Below are 17,688 nucleotides of genomic sequence, written 5' to 3' on the forward strand. Positions count from 1 at the left end.
TAGGCAAACACACTTGTACGTCCACCTCATACATGCCAAAATGCACCGATCCACTACAGAGCTGATTGCCACCCCCATTATAAATCCAGGACTACAAGTCCCAGAATTCAATGTGCATACCACGACTAGACAACCTCATTTAACTTAGACATTGTGTTTCTCCCATTGTCGCTTAGGCGATTGTTCTAAATATCTGTTCACAAAAGCTCTCAAAAATATTAACCTCTTGATCTGTTCATGAATGTCAAAGTTAAGCTACTGACATGCGGCATTTCTACAACTCGTAAAAAGGCAATGTATTGTACATGTCACACGTCTGTCCTGCCTGTAAAGCAACACTCTCCTCCTGTAGGATAACTGTCTGAAGACAGGACCTGTGTGGTCCCGCATGCTTGTAAAGGTAGGTGTAATCCTGTCAAGATTTCAAATTATTGTCTTGCTTGTTAAAAATATTTTAAAAAAATAAAAAGTACACTTAGAAATACTGTAGATAGCTGGACAAGTAGAAGGGTGGTTCACTTACCCCTACCAGCCCATGGGGGGCATTCTTGCTGGAGATCTCGGGGAAGTCCTGGCCGCTGTCTACCCACTGGCTGACAATCTGGGGCAAATCCAGACTGCAGCTGGTAAGTGGCAGCAGGTGCGGAGGATCACACGGTGCCAATGCAGCAGGCCGGCGCGCCACTGTCCTGGAATCAAGGCTGCCCGAGTCCTGCAGGATCCCAGGCTTCCGGCTGCAGTCAGACCTCCCGCTGTCACCGCTGCCTTGGATACAGTGCGGCCGCCTCGATCCTCCTTCAGGGGAGGGGACGGGATTACCGGGCCGAGATGTTTGTATTCAGCCTGACATCAGAGCGAGCGAGGGGTGGGGCCCTCTCGCCACCGAGCTGACCTGCCACCTCCTTGCAGGGCGAGCCCGACAATGGGAGCTGGCACAGAGCCTCCCTCTGCGCTCTCCGCACACAGTGCCCCTGAACGGGGCAGGACTCTTACGAGACTACAGCAGGGAAATGTGCGCCCTCCCTCAGCAGACAAAGCCGCCCTCCCCGAGGAGCTCTTAATGGGGCATGGGGTCAGAGGCAGGACAATGCTGAACAGCTATCATGGCGCTGTTTGTTTTTGGTGAGTGTGTTGGCATCAAGGTATTACCAAGCAGTGAGACCAAATGACGCCACCTAACCGGGCCTTTAAGTCTCCAATCCTGGCCTTTCATTTAACAGACGGATGTATTCTGGGAGTTGTAGTCTTGGTAGCAATTGAACAAATTGGACTTTAGATACCTAATGTAAGTGAACTGTAAACGGGCAACCATAGCAAGGAGCCTTATGGCCACTCAAAAAGCGATCCCTTCGGAGACGTTCGTTCTGATGGCTACCCGTTAGTTGGGAAATACAATCTATTAACATAGTGCTTCGAAGCAGGACACATCTTACTAAAAGCGCTTTATGAAATCGTGATATTGTTATTCCTTTCCCACTCTGCAAGCATTATACCCGTACTGCAAACCTGGTACTAATAAGAATATTGACACTTCAAATATTAAAATCAAGTCCGTTTCAGAATGACAAAATAGTGTTAAAATAAAATTCAAACCTGTTATCGAAAGAAAGTTTTTTTTTAGCCGTTAGACTATGGCAGAATGTGCTATGTGATTACGAGATTTGGTGAGTGGGCACCGCTAATTAGTGTAAAAATCGTGTTTTTCTTCTAAATTATCTAAAGTAGGTCTGTGGTCCTGTTGCCAACAAGCCTGGCATGCACAGCGAGGTATGGTAATACTGATAGACACTATAGACAATAGAAAATGGGAAAACCAGTTATGATAACATTATCAAAAAGAATGCTCCTTTCGATTCCATCATAGACGACAATAAAAGCTTGTTACGAAAAGAAAGTGTTGCAGCCAAATCCAATCCGGGGTCGAATAACCAGGAACAACTAAAAGTTCTTATTAATTTGACCACTAAATATAGAAACGGGCTAAAACAATATAAGTCTTCTATTAGAGGCTCTAATTGGCAACAACTGTTTTATTGGTTAAAAACGCATAATGCGCGTACATTGTGGTCGTGTTATAACGACTTTCGTAAAGCGTTATCCCTGTGTGAATTAAATCCCATATCTCAGAAGACATGATCTAAACATATTCAGGAGTTATAGTACACCTCAGATAAGATTGCATCCGGAGCCTTGATTGATGGGCACAGTGTTATACCGACAGAAGTAGTCACGACACAGTGTTTTAGACTTCCAAGAGGAAAATCTACTTAGATTAATATGAAAATCTCAAGCTTCCCGTGCTCCTGGCCCAGATGGCGTACCTAACATAGTCTTTAAAGACCAGCTGGAAATAGGGGCAAAAATGCTGAAAGCTCTCTTTACGCACATAGAGCAGTCTGGCACTATTACGGAAAGTTGGCAGTGATCGATATTGGTTCCAATTTTTTAAAAAGGTAATCGCCTAGAGCCATCAAGTTATCGCCTTTTGGCTATGATGGACTCAAGTCAAAAGATATTTGCCATCATTCTTCTAGATAAACTGCCTACCTTGCTAGAGGACAGAAAACTCCTCACTATTTTCCAAACATGAATTAGATAAACTTTCAGTACGATTACTAATATTACTACACTCCAATCTCTGGCTGCAGAATACGAACATAAGAAGGGCTCTAATCTTTTCTGCTGTTATGTGGACTTCACCAAGGCCTTTGACCTCGTCCCTAGACCTAAACTTTTGGAAAAATTGAAGCAATGGGGAATAGACCCAACTCTGCTGTATTTTATTCAGCAGTTATATTCGAACACCTCTATTTCCATTCGGCTCAGCTCCGAAGGATATAATTCTAATTACTATCAAACAATCGGGGCCGAAAGCAGGCATGCGTATTGGGCCCTACCTTGTACAACGCCTACACTGCTGATTTAGAGCCTAATTTGCATCATATCTGTAATTTTCCACTACCGATAAATGGTACAAAGATCTTCAGTTTGTCATACGCTGACGACATTATGCTCTTTGACCAGACTCAAATTGGCTTACAACATTCAGTCTTCGGGTTAGCGACCTATGCCAAGGAAAATAACATGATAATCAATAAATCATTAGATGAAGACGATGTGCGTTGGTGGGGTTCCCACAGCTAGAGAATGGGCCTTACTAGGCCTTCTTATTGAAATCCGCCCACCTCGCTCCTATTACGAGTCGCTAGTTAAGGAGAAATCTTGAGAAACATAGCTAGTGATAAAGAACTATATAGAGCACCGTGGGGGCCATAACATTGAGTGGTTTATCGAGATATATAAAATGAGCATTTTCCCTTCAATAATGGATGCACTGGAAGTACTCCGAGCAGTGCAAGAGGGTTGGTTAGGGAAGTTTGAGGCAAAATTACTGCGTTCTTTAATCAATCTCCCAAAAACTGTACCGGTCGAGGCACTAAGGCTTGAATACGGTTTACCATCTCTTAACTCGCTGTGGTGCAATCGAAGAGTTTGCTCTATTCTAAACTGCGTAAATTTGATTGCTGCTCAAATGCATTGATAGAGCTCTTGGGAGAAGGCCTGGATGATAAGTGTACAATGTATTTAAAGAGGAGCTAAGAACCTTCACCAAAACCATCTAGCAAATCTGGGCATCAAACCAGAAATTTTTGACGTTAACCCTGATTATGAAAGGATAATTAAATCTAAAAATCGAGAGTGGGCTACTGCCCTGAATATTGAAAAATTACATAACTACAAAGGGTATAGACAATACTCATACCAGAGCTTTCAGGGAAACAGACCGCACAGTTACTTAACTAAAATCTGTAGCATTGAGTTTAAGCGTTTTATTATGTATCTCCGTTTTAACATCCTTCCCACTAAAGAATATTTAGGGTCATGGCATGCATCTATGCCACAAGATCTTTCTTGCAGACTCTGCCAGACAGATGTTGAAACGTGTCATCATGTTCCTACTGCTTGTCCGGTTATGAAAAATTGCTACTTGAAGGGTTACGGAGGGTACGTCAGTGTATAGACAATATACGAGATTACGAATTTTGGTCAACACTGTTCGGGGCCCAATCTGTGGTGATTACTGCTGACGAATATGGAATCTCGCGTTAAAGAAAATCAAGTCCTTGTCGATATATTTTATAATTTTTTTTATATAGCAATCATGAAGAACTACTTTTTTTTAAAGCAATGTATTTTGCAATATGTTTGAAAAATATGTGCTTAGCATTTTGTAACCAAACTAAATGCACAATAAAAAGAATAAAAAAAGATAGACAAATGGATCCTACGTATGATGCCCTAGGAAGTTGGAAGGACCTTGTGTGAAATTCAACACATAATATTCCTATAAATTAAATTCATATATTGTAACAATTCTTTCCAATTTTTCCAACATTTCATATATTGAATCTTCTTGATGACTGTTGTGTAACTCAAAATAATCTATTTCCAGAGACACATGTGGGTCATAGCTTGTCCAATGCATTTTGGTCTTTTGACCATCTTCAGGGACTTAATTCTACACAAATAAATAAATAAGACCATCTCTGTAACTCTGTGTTGCAAAAATAATGTCATATCTAGATTACAGTTTAATTTGTGCATTTTTCGGAATGTTCAAGTTTTTTTACCTGACCGCTGTGATATGGTAAACATTCATTTGTTTGTCCTCTGGAGTTCTGGTAAGCATGCAGCTTATTTGCTGAGGATCCTTAATTTTTAATCCTGGAATAATAGTGAAAATGTATTCTTCTAAGTATACTTTTCCTTCTCTAAACATAGTCCTGCAAACAAAGAAAAACATAATTGGAAATCATTGTTGAAGTTTCACTACCTGTTCTTGGTCTATGAAGTGTTCTCTCCTATGTGTGGTGGTTCTTGCCTGTAAAAAGGTTGTTTTGTTAATAAAAAGAGGGGGCTAATTTGGTGAGTCTCATGCACTATTTCTTGCAATCTGTCTCCTCCTCACCTAACACAATGTCTTTGTGCGGCCATCTGACATCGGAGGCATCTCTCGGGCAATCTGATCTTCCGTGTCAGTTTGGATTCATACTTTTGAAAATAGTGCCGGCTATGGCAACGTGATGATGTCATCGGTATGATGACATCATCGTGTGCCGGCCGCCATTTTAGATTATTGTAAACAGTGAAAAAATGGAATGCGGTTAGAGCAGTTCACATAAACTGTGTTTACTTTTGAGTCCGATTGATTTACCCCGGTTCTGTGGAAATATATCCACATGCATGTGTCTATGCAATTGTCTGTGTAAAAATTAATCTTTGTGCAATTATTTCTCTGGTCCTTCAAATTATTTATATTCACGTATGAATTAGGTTTTGTTACAGTAGTGGTAAGAATATGTACCTATACAGACGTCTTTGTAAAAAGACTTCTTTTTACAGTCTTTCTTTCAAAAATGTGAGGTTTCGCATTGATGTAATACGATTATCATATTATGGGCCTCATTACGGCCATGGCGCTCCCGTAATGAAGGGTGCCGGTACGGGACCGGCACCCTTCATTACGGGATGCCTGATTACGAGGACCCCTAGCAGGACCCGGAACAGACGTCTGGTAAAACCAGACATCCTTTCCGGGTCCCACGAGGGGACCAAGGATCTAATAACGGGCCTGTCACATTATTAGCACCCTCCCCATTCCCATTGAGCCCTATGGGGGCTCAAATGGGAATGGGGATAGGTTTTTCCAATGAGGGCTTACAGGTTCTTCCATGGTTGGAATAGCCCGGTAAGTCCTCATTTGAGGAACCCGGTACTGGAATGATGCCCTATAACATATTTCCTGACATAATAGTTACAATTCCCACATAAAATTACACATTCCTCGTTCATGTCATTCAGATGTAATGAGTTCAGTGTGTCTATCCAGTATATCTCCCGTTGATCTAAGAATTTCGAAAGATTACATTCTGCAGGTTTTCTATCGTTTACTTCTAAAATCTGAAACCTCATCTGTGATATCTGTTGTTTGGCTTCCTGGAAGTGGCATGTCACTGGTGATTTGATATTGCTTGTGCAAATGTTGGAGTGATGTTCATTCCAAAGTATTTTCGCTTGTCGTATCAATTGTCCTTCATAGTACTTGCCACAGGGGCATTTTATACTGTAGACAATATTTGTACTATTGCATGTTCCAAAAGATTTTGAGCATATTTTTCTACCTGAGTTGGGGTGGAATACTAAATTGCCTTTAAGGACAAGGCTGCAGTTAGAGCATGGTCTAACGTGCATGGTAAGGTTCCACATCGTTTTGTTTTCTCTGGTGGTCTAATGGTGTCACATCTCACTAGCATGTCTTTAAGGTTTCTGCTTCTGCTGTACGCAAATTCGGTAGGATCTTTAGACAGTTCTCCTAATCTCTTGTCTCGTAATAGGCAGTGCCAATGCTTTTGAATGATTTTCTTGATTTTCGTACTTTGTGTGGAGTATTTCGATAAATAGATCAGGAGAGGTTGTTTCTTGTTCAATACTTTCTTAAGGATGGTCTCTCTTGAAATCTACTGTACTTTATCTAATGAGTTCGTAATTTCTGATTCTTGATACAGCATGGTCGATCTATTCAAGTTCACTAGAAAATTAAGATTGAAAGCATTCTTTGCCCAACCAAATATGGAAGATTCAAATGAGAAAGAGTTCAGACCATGGAGCACGTTCATACCACCAACACCCTATCGTATTCGTTCCACAGAATGGTCATGGATCTACAGAAACTACCTTATAATTACCCCAAATGCAGCATCTTCAACCGAAATGAATCAGAGATTGTTAAATCGCTATTTAGTGACACATCCCACACTTTCAAACCTGCCAATAAAGTCGGAGGACCCATAGACAAAGAACAGGCAAGGAACCTTCAATAATGATTTTCTATATTTTTTTCTTTGTTTGCACAACTATGTTTAGAGAAGGAAAATCATACTTAGAAGAATACATTTTCACTATTATTCCAGGATCAAAAATTAAGGCTCCTCAGCAAATAAGCTGCATTATATTATTTATTTATTGAATATAGTTGAAATTACTTTTTCAATTTATACATAATAAAATCCAATTTTTCAAAATATGAACAATGAAACAGACATTATTATACATTTACAGATAGACATCTTCCAAATAGAAAGTTTTTACAAACAATGCAATTCATTTTCATTCCATATTCAAGGCTTTTAAAAAGTTAATGGTGGCAATCCATATGCTTATACATTCAGTTGCAGCTAGAGCAACCCATCTGCTACTGGGATCCATTTGCGCAAAATACGCAAAATGATTAGCAAAATGAGTACTTCTTAAACTCGAAAGGGCTGGACAATCCAGTAATATGTGTTGCAAAGTTTCAACAATAGCTGCATTTTGACAAAACCTAAACCAATTGAGGTTTGAAGAAATTTGCTTTCTTCTTGATTTAACCTCCCGAGTAGGCCAAATGTTGAATCGCAACCGTAAAATGTCAGATCTAATAGCAGCGGAAGGAGCCAAACACAAGTAGGAAGCGGTGTCTCTATAGCGTTTAGGTCCAAATATTACAGAGTCAAAATCTTTGTAAGTTAAGCACTTTACTCTAGTATCAATCCAGTCCATCATATAAACTTTCTTCTTTGCTCGCTCTGGGTGAAATGTGAGAAGATCAAGCGATATATCAGCATTCACCATAATGGAAAGAACATTTGTGGACCAATGTTTTGGAAATACTTCTGATGAGTCAAGTAAGTAACTAGAAATGGAAGATAGTGTAGAGTTGTCTCTTGTGGAAAGCAAGCATTACCTAGTAAGGCGCATAATCGCCAATTATATAGGGCAGATAATGAGATTAAGCCCAATTCATAGCGCATCAACACCCCGGGAATACACTGTGGTAGATGTAAAGTGGCGCGCCAGAATTTAGCTTCTAATAAATTGAGAAAACCGGAGGGAATAATTTGCGTTTCTAAGCCATAAAGAATAGTTGGGACAATATTTTGATTCCAATATATAATGGCAGCTTTAATTGAAAATTTGCCATATTTGGAAACAATTATTCATGTTTGACAGATCGCTATGGTTAACTTCTGTTTGATCTTATTCAGCTGCGACTCTAATGTAGGGCAACCGTCAAAAATAAGGCCCAAATAGACATAATTTGGAACTATCTTTATGGGAATTCCCTCAATTTGCCATTCTAACAAATGCTTGCGTAGACCTTTAGGGACAAATGTGACAATCTGTGTTTTGGCAGTATTTACTACTAATTCATTTTCTTTGAAGTAGCAGCAGAGCGCTGACAAAAGATTGCGTAAGCCACTAGGTGTTTTTGACACTAAAACAAGATCATCCGCATACCATAATGCATTAATTTTGACACCGTTCAATTTAGGTGCATCAGCCAGTATTTTACCAAAAATCCAGCGTACATCATTAATAAAAAAGTTAAACAGGGCTGACGCTAAACTGCACCCCTGTTTCAACCCTCTATACGTAAGAACTGGGGATGATAAAAGGCCCTCAGCATTTAATTTTACGAAAACCTTAGTTTTTGAATGGAGAGCAAAAATGATGTCAATAAGAGTAGAGGGACACTCCGCCTTGATTAACTTATCAATGAGTTTTGGTCTTGATACTGAATCAAAGGCGGAGTGAAGATCCACAAACGCAAAATATCTGGGCTGTCTCTTATTAAGTGCTTGTTGTCTAATGGTATTTAAAGTAAGTAAGTTAACACCAGTACCCAAGCCAGCCACAAAACCAGTTTGTGCTGGGTCACGTTGACAAGCTGCAGATGACCAGAGATTAAAATCTCTTAATACTAATTTAGTGAACATTTTTCCTGGAGCGTCCAATAGCGCTATTGGGCGATAACTTTTGGCGTCCATGTGATCACTCTTTTTGTAAATCGGGATAATCACGGACGAACGCCATGAGTCTGGTATATTTTTAGTTTGCAAAATGTGATGAAATGCATTGCTCAGAATTAGCGCCCATTCATTTATATTTTGTTTAAACATCCAGTTTGTAAGCCCGTCAAGGCCTGCTGCTCTTGACGAGGACGATGTTTTGATAAAAGATTGAATAATGTTTTTTGTGCATTGCAAATCCCAACATTTTGCAGGGCTGCTATTATAATTGTAACAGCTCATCTTGGGATCATCATATAGTGTGGAAAAGTGTGTAACCCACACAGATTCAGATACACCATTAAGTTGAAGGTAGACTTGGGGTGCTGTGCTACATTTATTCAGCAGCTCCCAGACCAGGGCAGAGTTTTTATTACGACACGCTCATAGAAAATTCTCACTATCTAGTTGATATAATGCGGCCCTCCTTGACCGTACCCAATTTCGATATCTTGATCTGGCAGTTCTAACCGCTTTAATCTGGTCATTTAGTGGTAATTTCTGAAGGTTTCTGATCTCTCTTCTGTAAGCTTTCTTTCTCTCACAGAGAGCAAGATCAAACCCATGAACGGGACTCCTAGGTGGCCTATTATTGGCAGGATGAAGATTCGCAAAGGTGCTTAATACATCTATACAGGATTCAGCCCTTTGGGAACTTTGACTATTTAGAATAGCTCCATTCAATGCCAGCAGTTTGTTAATAGACCACTTAAATCGATTTTTGCCATTATTGACTGATAAGATCTGTTTGTAACAAAGTGCAGTTTTTGAATGGTTTGTCACTTTGACTGACCAGAATAACGCTAAGAGATGGTGATCACTAGCTGTTTGTTTTACAACAACAAATTTGTTGGTGTTCATAAAAATGCTGTTGGACATAAAGATATAATCGATTGTAGATTTTGAAATGCCTCGCTCCCAGGTGTTCGTTGAGGGGATGTCGCCTGTGTTCGCACCATTTGCAATTTTTAAATCTAGATCTTCCATAAAGGACGTCCATCTTACTCCGTCACGATTTTTACTCCTTGTATTAGACTCAACGCAAGATCACCCATTACTAGAATTCCAGAAATGTTGCCTTGAGCAGAGATCAGTTCAAAGAGAGATGAAAGAGCAGTATAAAAACTATCATCAGTGATGCCCATGGGATTTCGATACAGATTGATGAGAGCGTATATCTGAGAGTTGAGGGAGATCTTAACCAATTGCATAAATTTGTTTGGTGCTTGCCAGGGAGAGATTTTGTAGCCCTTACTCACTTTCACCGCAACTAACAAACCAGCTGTAGGTCTACCTTTGACACGGTGTTCTGCTGGAAGAAGAATAAGCTCATGGTCATCCCATGAAGGAGGGCTTAATAACCACGTTTCTTGTAATGCTACTATATCATATGTGTTCAACTGGTTATTTAATGTCCATTGCAAGTGAGAAGAGCCTCGGGTGTTCCAGCAAGCAAGTGAAATTTCAGTGAGGGGAACATTTATTCGTGGTTATGAGCAAGAGTTAGCAGAGACCAAAGAATCTGGAAGTGATTCTTTAGTACAAAAATTGCAGACACACAAGGGTTGAGGAGTGGTACCAGCAAGGGGTTCATTGGCATCAACCTCCTTGGAAGGCTGCCGTGCTGGATCTTGTGCTAGTAGGAAACCAAGATTGAATAGGTCCATTCTAGCATTCCATAAAGCATTGCGGACAATTCCAGATTTTATCCACAATCTAACTATGGAAAGATTCTTGTCACAGAGAAACTCTATTTGATCCAAATCAGTGGAAGAAATAGCATCCAGACCCTCTAAATCTCCAAAAATATTAAGGACACTAGCACGACATAAGTCGTATTTTGGGAAGGGCCTGTCTCGACACTTCAAAATTAGGGTATGGAACAAATTGAATTTCTTTGACAAGGCAGCACCAGCCTCATTTATATGAGATTTGGTGCCAGCTTTACCAGTTTCTGAATTCTTTCTGGTATTTTGTTTCATAAAATCTTGTGTAGGTGGTTTAGGATTTAAACAAATATCAGGTCTATTGTTAAAAGAAGGAACCTCACTTACACTACTGTTGTGAGGCTTATGTATATGAGAAGGCTGGCCGTTACCATTTGAAGCTTCAGGCAAAACCTCTGAGATTCTTTTTAGTAAATAAGAATCTACCGCAGCTCTTAATGAGCTTAGACGATCATCACCGCCTGTTGTAGGGGCGACTGTATACGCTAGCTTAACTGCACCTGTTGAAATTGCCTCACAATGTGCGGTCAGGGTCGTCTGTACAGCAGGCGATAATTGTCTTGTTCGTATTTTGTCAGGTTTTGATATTAACAAGTTTACCAACTCATTCAAATGATTATAATCATGAGCAGAGGTTAGAACCTCCTTTGAAACAACTTGTGGAGGAAAAGGATTGCATGATATAGCTTTATTCAATGGAGGCTCACTGTCTGTTACGACCATATCATTATTTGTAATTTCATCACAAATATCTATGGAGATAGCAGGGATACAAATGGGAACTTTTAAGGCTCCTAACGAGGAATTCATTTGAGACTGTGTTTTTATACCAACCTTAGTTGACACAGCTTTTGATTTTCTATTATTCACAGCTGTGCGACTATTTTTTTGTGGCTTTTGCTTAGAGCTACCACGAGAATTAGAATTAACAGCAGGTTGATCAGCAGTCTTCACAGGGGAGTCTACATTAATCCAGGACGTATTATTTTCAACCATAACTTCTTCAATGCACTCAATTGGCCGGATAATTTTAGAAAATGCCGGTAACACTGAATTAGTGGTTAAAGGAACCTTGCTTGAAGCTTCTAAAGTCAGAAGACGTTGCATGATGGAAACACTAGAATTTTCGATCAAGCCCTGCTGAGGTAATACATATGTTTCAAGGAGAGTGATTCTTTGCTCCAGGTTTTCTAAAGAGAGACTTTTATCAGATTTAAATGTATTATCTCTCATCCAATCACTACTATGGTCTAGCTTGTTCGTTTGAATGACTATTTTCTGGTCCAGTGATTCAAAGAGCTTAAATAGGCTAGATATAGTGGTATTAATAGCCCCCAGGGTGATTTCTATAAGGGCAGGATTAATTAAAGATGGAATAGTTTGTTTTTTCCTATCAGTAGTTAGACATCGACGAGGTGTAGGTTGTAGAAAAGAAACCTCATCATCCTGTCTTGTCGAGTCCATAGAACATGGTTGTGCATAATCAGTCATGATTGAGGCCCTCAAACTTTCTAAGTCCCTGCACTCCGGGGGAACAGGGCATGGGGGTGAAGGAGACCTAATTGGGCTAACTTGCCCCACGTCTTCAATAATTACTGATGCCACCGAGCCGTTCATAATAGGTGTATCCCGTGCTGAAGTACGGCTTTCATTTGAAAATTCTACAAGCTCTTGCATAGATTCTTCTAAAACTGTAGCAAATGTTTGAACAGATTTGAGATTTTTGATAGGAGAATGTGATACAGTTAATAGAGTTTGATCTGAGATAGTGATACTCAAGGGGGGAACAGGAATCTCATTTGAAGAGAAATTGTTAGGTGAACTCAAAACACTTGGAGCGCATTTTGACGAGGGCAAGTCAATAGATGAACTCACAGCAGATGCCAAATCGATCGGATCTGTCAATGCTTTACCACTTTGCAATGTCTCATAGAAATTGCGAATGTCATGTTGACTAGGGGTTTTATTAATTGGTGTTAAGATTATATTTTTGTTTGAAATACGAGTGCTACTTTTAGGCTTATCCTGTATTTTGGAAATATTCTTATTCATAGGAGTTTGGGGGAGAGGTTCTCGATCCGATGAACTTGGCATAGTACTAGATGGGTTCACCATTGAATCTCTAGTAATCTCAGAAGGTATGCCTGTTTTCAAGGTAAACATTAAATGATTCACGTGCAAAAGTTTAAAATTGTACAACTTCTCCCTCTTAAAAATTAGGCACCAAGACACATAATATTATTAGCAGACATTGGAAGATGGGCTAAAATCAAGCAGACAAAATCTCTGGACTATATGTCTAGAGATAAAATTGCAGCGAATATTACCAATAACTGACGCAATCACATCACCACCATTCGCCAACAGCCATACAACAGCACGGTTAGTGGCCTTGTCGCCGCCGGGCTTAACGCCGCAAGGGTGGATGGGCGGGTGCTTTATGGGTGTAATCGGTCACGTGATGTCTCACGTGACAGGCACCTGTCCCGCCTCGAAGTCCTGCCCACGGAGTCCTGCAAGAGCTTAGACTGCTCGCAGTGCAGGAAATGTCCAAATGAAGATGAAAGCGTTCGTTTTCCAACGTGGATTAAAGCAGGTAGTGAGCAACAGAATAACAAATCCATTTTTACCATGACACAGCGGTCAGGTAAAAAAACTTAAAAATGTTGGAAAATGCATAAATTAAACTGTAAACTAGATATGACATTATTGCCTCAACACAGAGTTCAAGAGATGTACTTATTAATATATTTTTGTGGAATTGAGTCCCTGAAGATGGTCAAAGCTGTGACCCACATGTGTCTCTGGAAATAAAGAACTTCCATTGAGTTATACTATAGTCGCCAAGAAGATTCAATAAATGAAATTTTTGAAAAATTGTAATGAATTGTTACAATACATTAATTGAATTTATAGTAATATTATAGGAATATTATGTGTTGAATTTCACACAAGGCCCTTCCAACTTCCTAGGACATCATACCTAGGATCCATTTGTCTATCAGTATTACCATACCTCACTGTGCATGTAAGGCATGTTAGCAACAGGACCACTGACCTACTTTAGATAATTTATAAGAATAACACCCATTTTACACTCATTATCGGTTCCAAAGCACCAAATCTCGTACTCATAAACATACCCCTTTTTGCACAAAGGAATGGAGGCACGCACAACGCAGAAAAACTTAAATATGTCATACGATGACACTGCCAGCTTGACAGACAGAAAAGCTGAAACCTTGGGCTTCAGCACAGAAGAAGCAGATGCAATCTTAAACCTGATCAGTTTAACAAATACCACCACAGAACCTAACTCCAAAATTAAGAACTTAGAACGTTTGATACGCAAAGTGATTAATAGAAAACTTCATGCGATAACCCTTACCAAGTACCATTGCGCACAATGCATACCAAGAGGACTATGCATTCCACTACGTCCCACACTCTGTAAAGAAAGTAGGAAATTTGTTTGTAAATGGGAACTAATACTCAATAAATGTTCCCTAGACCTAATATTATTAACAGTCCAAGAACTGTCAAAAGAGGTACAATGTCTAACTAAAGAAATCTCTGAAATGAAATTAGAATTAACCAATGCCCTATCAGTTACTGAACTAGAATCCATCCTAGACGACATCAACAAAAACATGGCAGAGTATCGTGCTCCAGGCAGCACAGGCTCAGAGTCAACCAGCAACAAACAAAATAGAGCAGGTATAGCTGGAACCAGCTGGGAACATACTAACACAGAACGGACAAGCAATACTGCAGCTCTTTTGTTTTTAGGAAGATCAGGAAGAGGCAAAGGCCCCAGAGGGGACACAGAAAGAAACCAGTCCCAACCAGCAACACAACAATACCTAAAAAAAAAAATCTAGTCATCAACCTATTTAGCAGAATGTTAACAGACATAGAGCTCAATTTATTACAGATAGGTCAGCATTTTGTGCCCACCTATAGCTCCAACCTTTTCGACAGCAAGGTTGATCTATTCAAGTTCACTAGAAAAGAACATTAAAAGCATTCTTTGCCCAACAAAATATGGAAGATTCAAATGAGCCACCAAAGGAAGTAGAGTACACAGAGTTCAGACCATACAGCACGTTCATACTACCAACACCCTATCCTTTTCTAGACCTGCTCCACAGAATGCTCATTGAAGATATACAGAAACTACCTTATAATCACCCCAAATGCAGCAACTTCAGCGGAAACTAATCAGAGGTTGTTAAATTGCTATTTAGTGAAACATTCATCACTTTCAAACCTGCCGATAAAGGCAGTGGACTAGTAATAATGAACACTGAGGATTATGAAAAAGAATGCATGAACCAACTAAAGGACAGAAACATCTATGTTCCCATAGACATGGACCCCACAAATCAGATAAAAGAAAGTCTAGAAAATATACTTACTAAAGCTGAAGACAGGCTGTATCTCTGACAGAACTAGAAACTGCCTCTCGTCACCACATCCCAGGATAGCCATCTTTTAAACACTTCCTAAAATTCACAAAAAAATCACAAAACCAACAAGATGCCCCATATCGTCTGCCACCAACAGCATCCTCCAACCACTGGGGACATATTTAGACTCATTCATACAACCACTAATTCTACAGACAGAAACCTACGTCAAAGACACAAAACATTTCCTCAACATTGTAGGAGCTCTGGACATACAAACCAATGACATACTATTTACAGCAGATGTACGCAGTCTCTACACTTCCATTCCGCATAACCTTGGCCAAGAAGCAGTTGAATGGCTTCTGTTGAAAAACGACAATGTGAGAGTCTCCAAAGAATTCCTAATGACATTGTTAGAATTTATAGCACAAAATTCATTCTTTTGTTTTAAAAAACACCTGTACTTACAAGTATCAGGCAAATCCATGAGGACAACAATGGTCCCAAGTTACACAAATTGTTTATGTACAAATTTGAAAGTGATCACATATTACACCACTAAGTTTGGCATAACTATGTAAAATATTGGGGGAGGTACACAGACGACATCTTTGGAATTTGGTCTGGCACATTAGAAGAATTCAATCAATTCTGCACCTACATGAACAACATCTACGTTACCGCATACGGTTTACTATCACTCATAGCAACACAAGTGACAACTTCTTAGATGTAAGAGTAATGCATACCAACAACACACTACAAACCACCCTCTATCGCAAACCAACCGATAGAAACAACCTCTTACACAAACTGAGTTTCCACCCTCCCAACACCATTAGAAACTTACCATATGGCCGATTGTTGAGAATAAAGACAAGTATCCAAGACGAAACAGATTGTACCACTCAAGTTAAAGAAATGTCAGATAGTTTCAGAGAAAGAGGGTATCAAGAATCAGAAATCACGAACTCATTAGATAAAGTACAGCAAATTCCGAAAGAGACCATCCTCAACAACGTATTGAATAAGAAACAACCTCCGCTGATCTATGTCTCAAAATACTCCATACAAAGTACCAAAATCAAAAAATTCATTCAAAAGCATTCTACTTGTTAAGTGATTAGGTTGTGTCACCTGAAGCATTTTAATATATGGATCTGGGAATGTGTATATTGCTGTAACCCGTGATACTGGGCCTTCATTGCGTGTGCTATGTATGCCTGTTATCTAGTCTTTGCCCCTTTACCCCATCCCTTAATAAAGGGGCTCCTAACACTCAAACAATGCCGAGTCTGTTAAAGGCCCACTACCTGGGCACTGCCTGAGTCGCCTCTCTTGCTTACTACGTAGATCTTTTCTGTTTGACGGGTTACCCCAATATTCAACAAATACTATAATAAAACAGAGCCCAACCTAACTCAAAAATATGTTTTCATTAAATTTTCTCTAACCATGTATGGGGTGCCTGCTACATGCTAACATTATCCACATTGGGGTGCCTCACACCACGCACGCGATGTATTGAGTATACTACAGTCAGGGTACCGGCAATACGTCTCTGTACCCACTCTGCTACTAGCCCATGCTCTTAAATATGACTGGTTATTTAGACACAAATGCAGTTCCGTCCACTGCTTCTCATGCATGCCTTGCGCCAGAGCCTGCATACCATTGACTCCCACAAACGCTATATCAACAACATGAGGACACTAAGAAGCTTACTCCATACTGTGTACTCTGTGTATTGTTATCACCTCCGAGTGCTGCTCCCAGCAGCCATATTGCATTTAGCACCCAGCTGCCCTGCCATCTGATTAGCGTTTTGTGCATCTAGCTGCCATTTGATTTTTGCATCTTGCATTTATGATGCACCCAATATTTACTTGCCCTGCCATCTGATTATCATTTTGTGCATCCAGCTGCCATTTGATTACTGCATCTTGCATTTATGCGGCACCAAGTACCTACTTGCCCTGCCATCTGATTAGCGTTTTGTGCATCTGGCTGCCATTTGATTTTTGCATCTAGCATTTATGCTGCATCTAGTAGTCACCCGCCATGCCATTTGATTTTCGTACCTGATTGTCGCATTTTACGTCTGATTATCGCATTGTGCATCTAGCTGCTATTTGATTATTGCTTTCTGCACTCATGTTGCATCTAGTACCCTCCCACCCATTGAGTGTCATTTGATCGTCGTACTTAGCATCTAGCTGCCCTGCCATTTAATTGTCGCATTCTGCACCTATGCTGTATCTAGTACTTACCTGCCATGTCTTCTGATTGGCACACTTAGCACCTAGCTACCCTGCCACTTGACTATCGTACTTAGCACCCAGCTGCCCTGCCATTTGATTGTCATACTCAGCACCTAGCTACCCCGCCATTTTGATTGCTGCACCCCACTCACACCCAACAGAATGTTCCTTCCAGGCATCTTCTCAGTACTGCTGAAAGTAATTACTCACCTCATCCACTCAACCAGCTACCTAGACTTCACTTTTAGCGTTGCCTCCACAGGCACCATTCCCCCGTCCACTATGCATTATGTCCACCCCCTACCGTCTACACCAACACCCATTTTGCCCCACCTCTCCACGCCATGTAGTCCATCTGCTAGAAATGCCAGACTACCTAAACTATATGAGCCACATGCCA

At 40.2% G+C, this 17,688-nt stretch overlaps 1 protein-coding gene across 1 annotated transcript in view; it reads right to left on the bottom strand.

Annotated features, from left to right (window-relative positions):
• The window catches only part of MYO7A (myosin VIIA), a 1,239,317-nt gene extending 1,238,355 nt beyond the window's left edge, over positions 1-962 (bottom strand). The window contains exon 1 of the mRNA XM_069640000.1: positions 524-962. The gene's annotated coding sequence lies outside the window, so the exon portion shown is untranslated. The remainder of the gene's footprint in view (positions 1-523) is intronic.
• Between the last annotated feature and the right edge of the window lie 16,726 nt (positions 963-17,688).

This window comes from Ambystoma mexicanum, chromosome 7q, assembly GCF_040938575.1.
Source record: "Ambystoma mexicanum isolate Mex_15411 chromosome 7q, UKY_AmexF1_1, whole genome shotgun sequence".
Lineage (NCBI taxonomy): Eukaryota > Metazoa > Chordata > Amphibia > Caudata > Ambystomatidae > Ambystoma > Ambystoma mexicanum.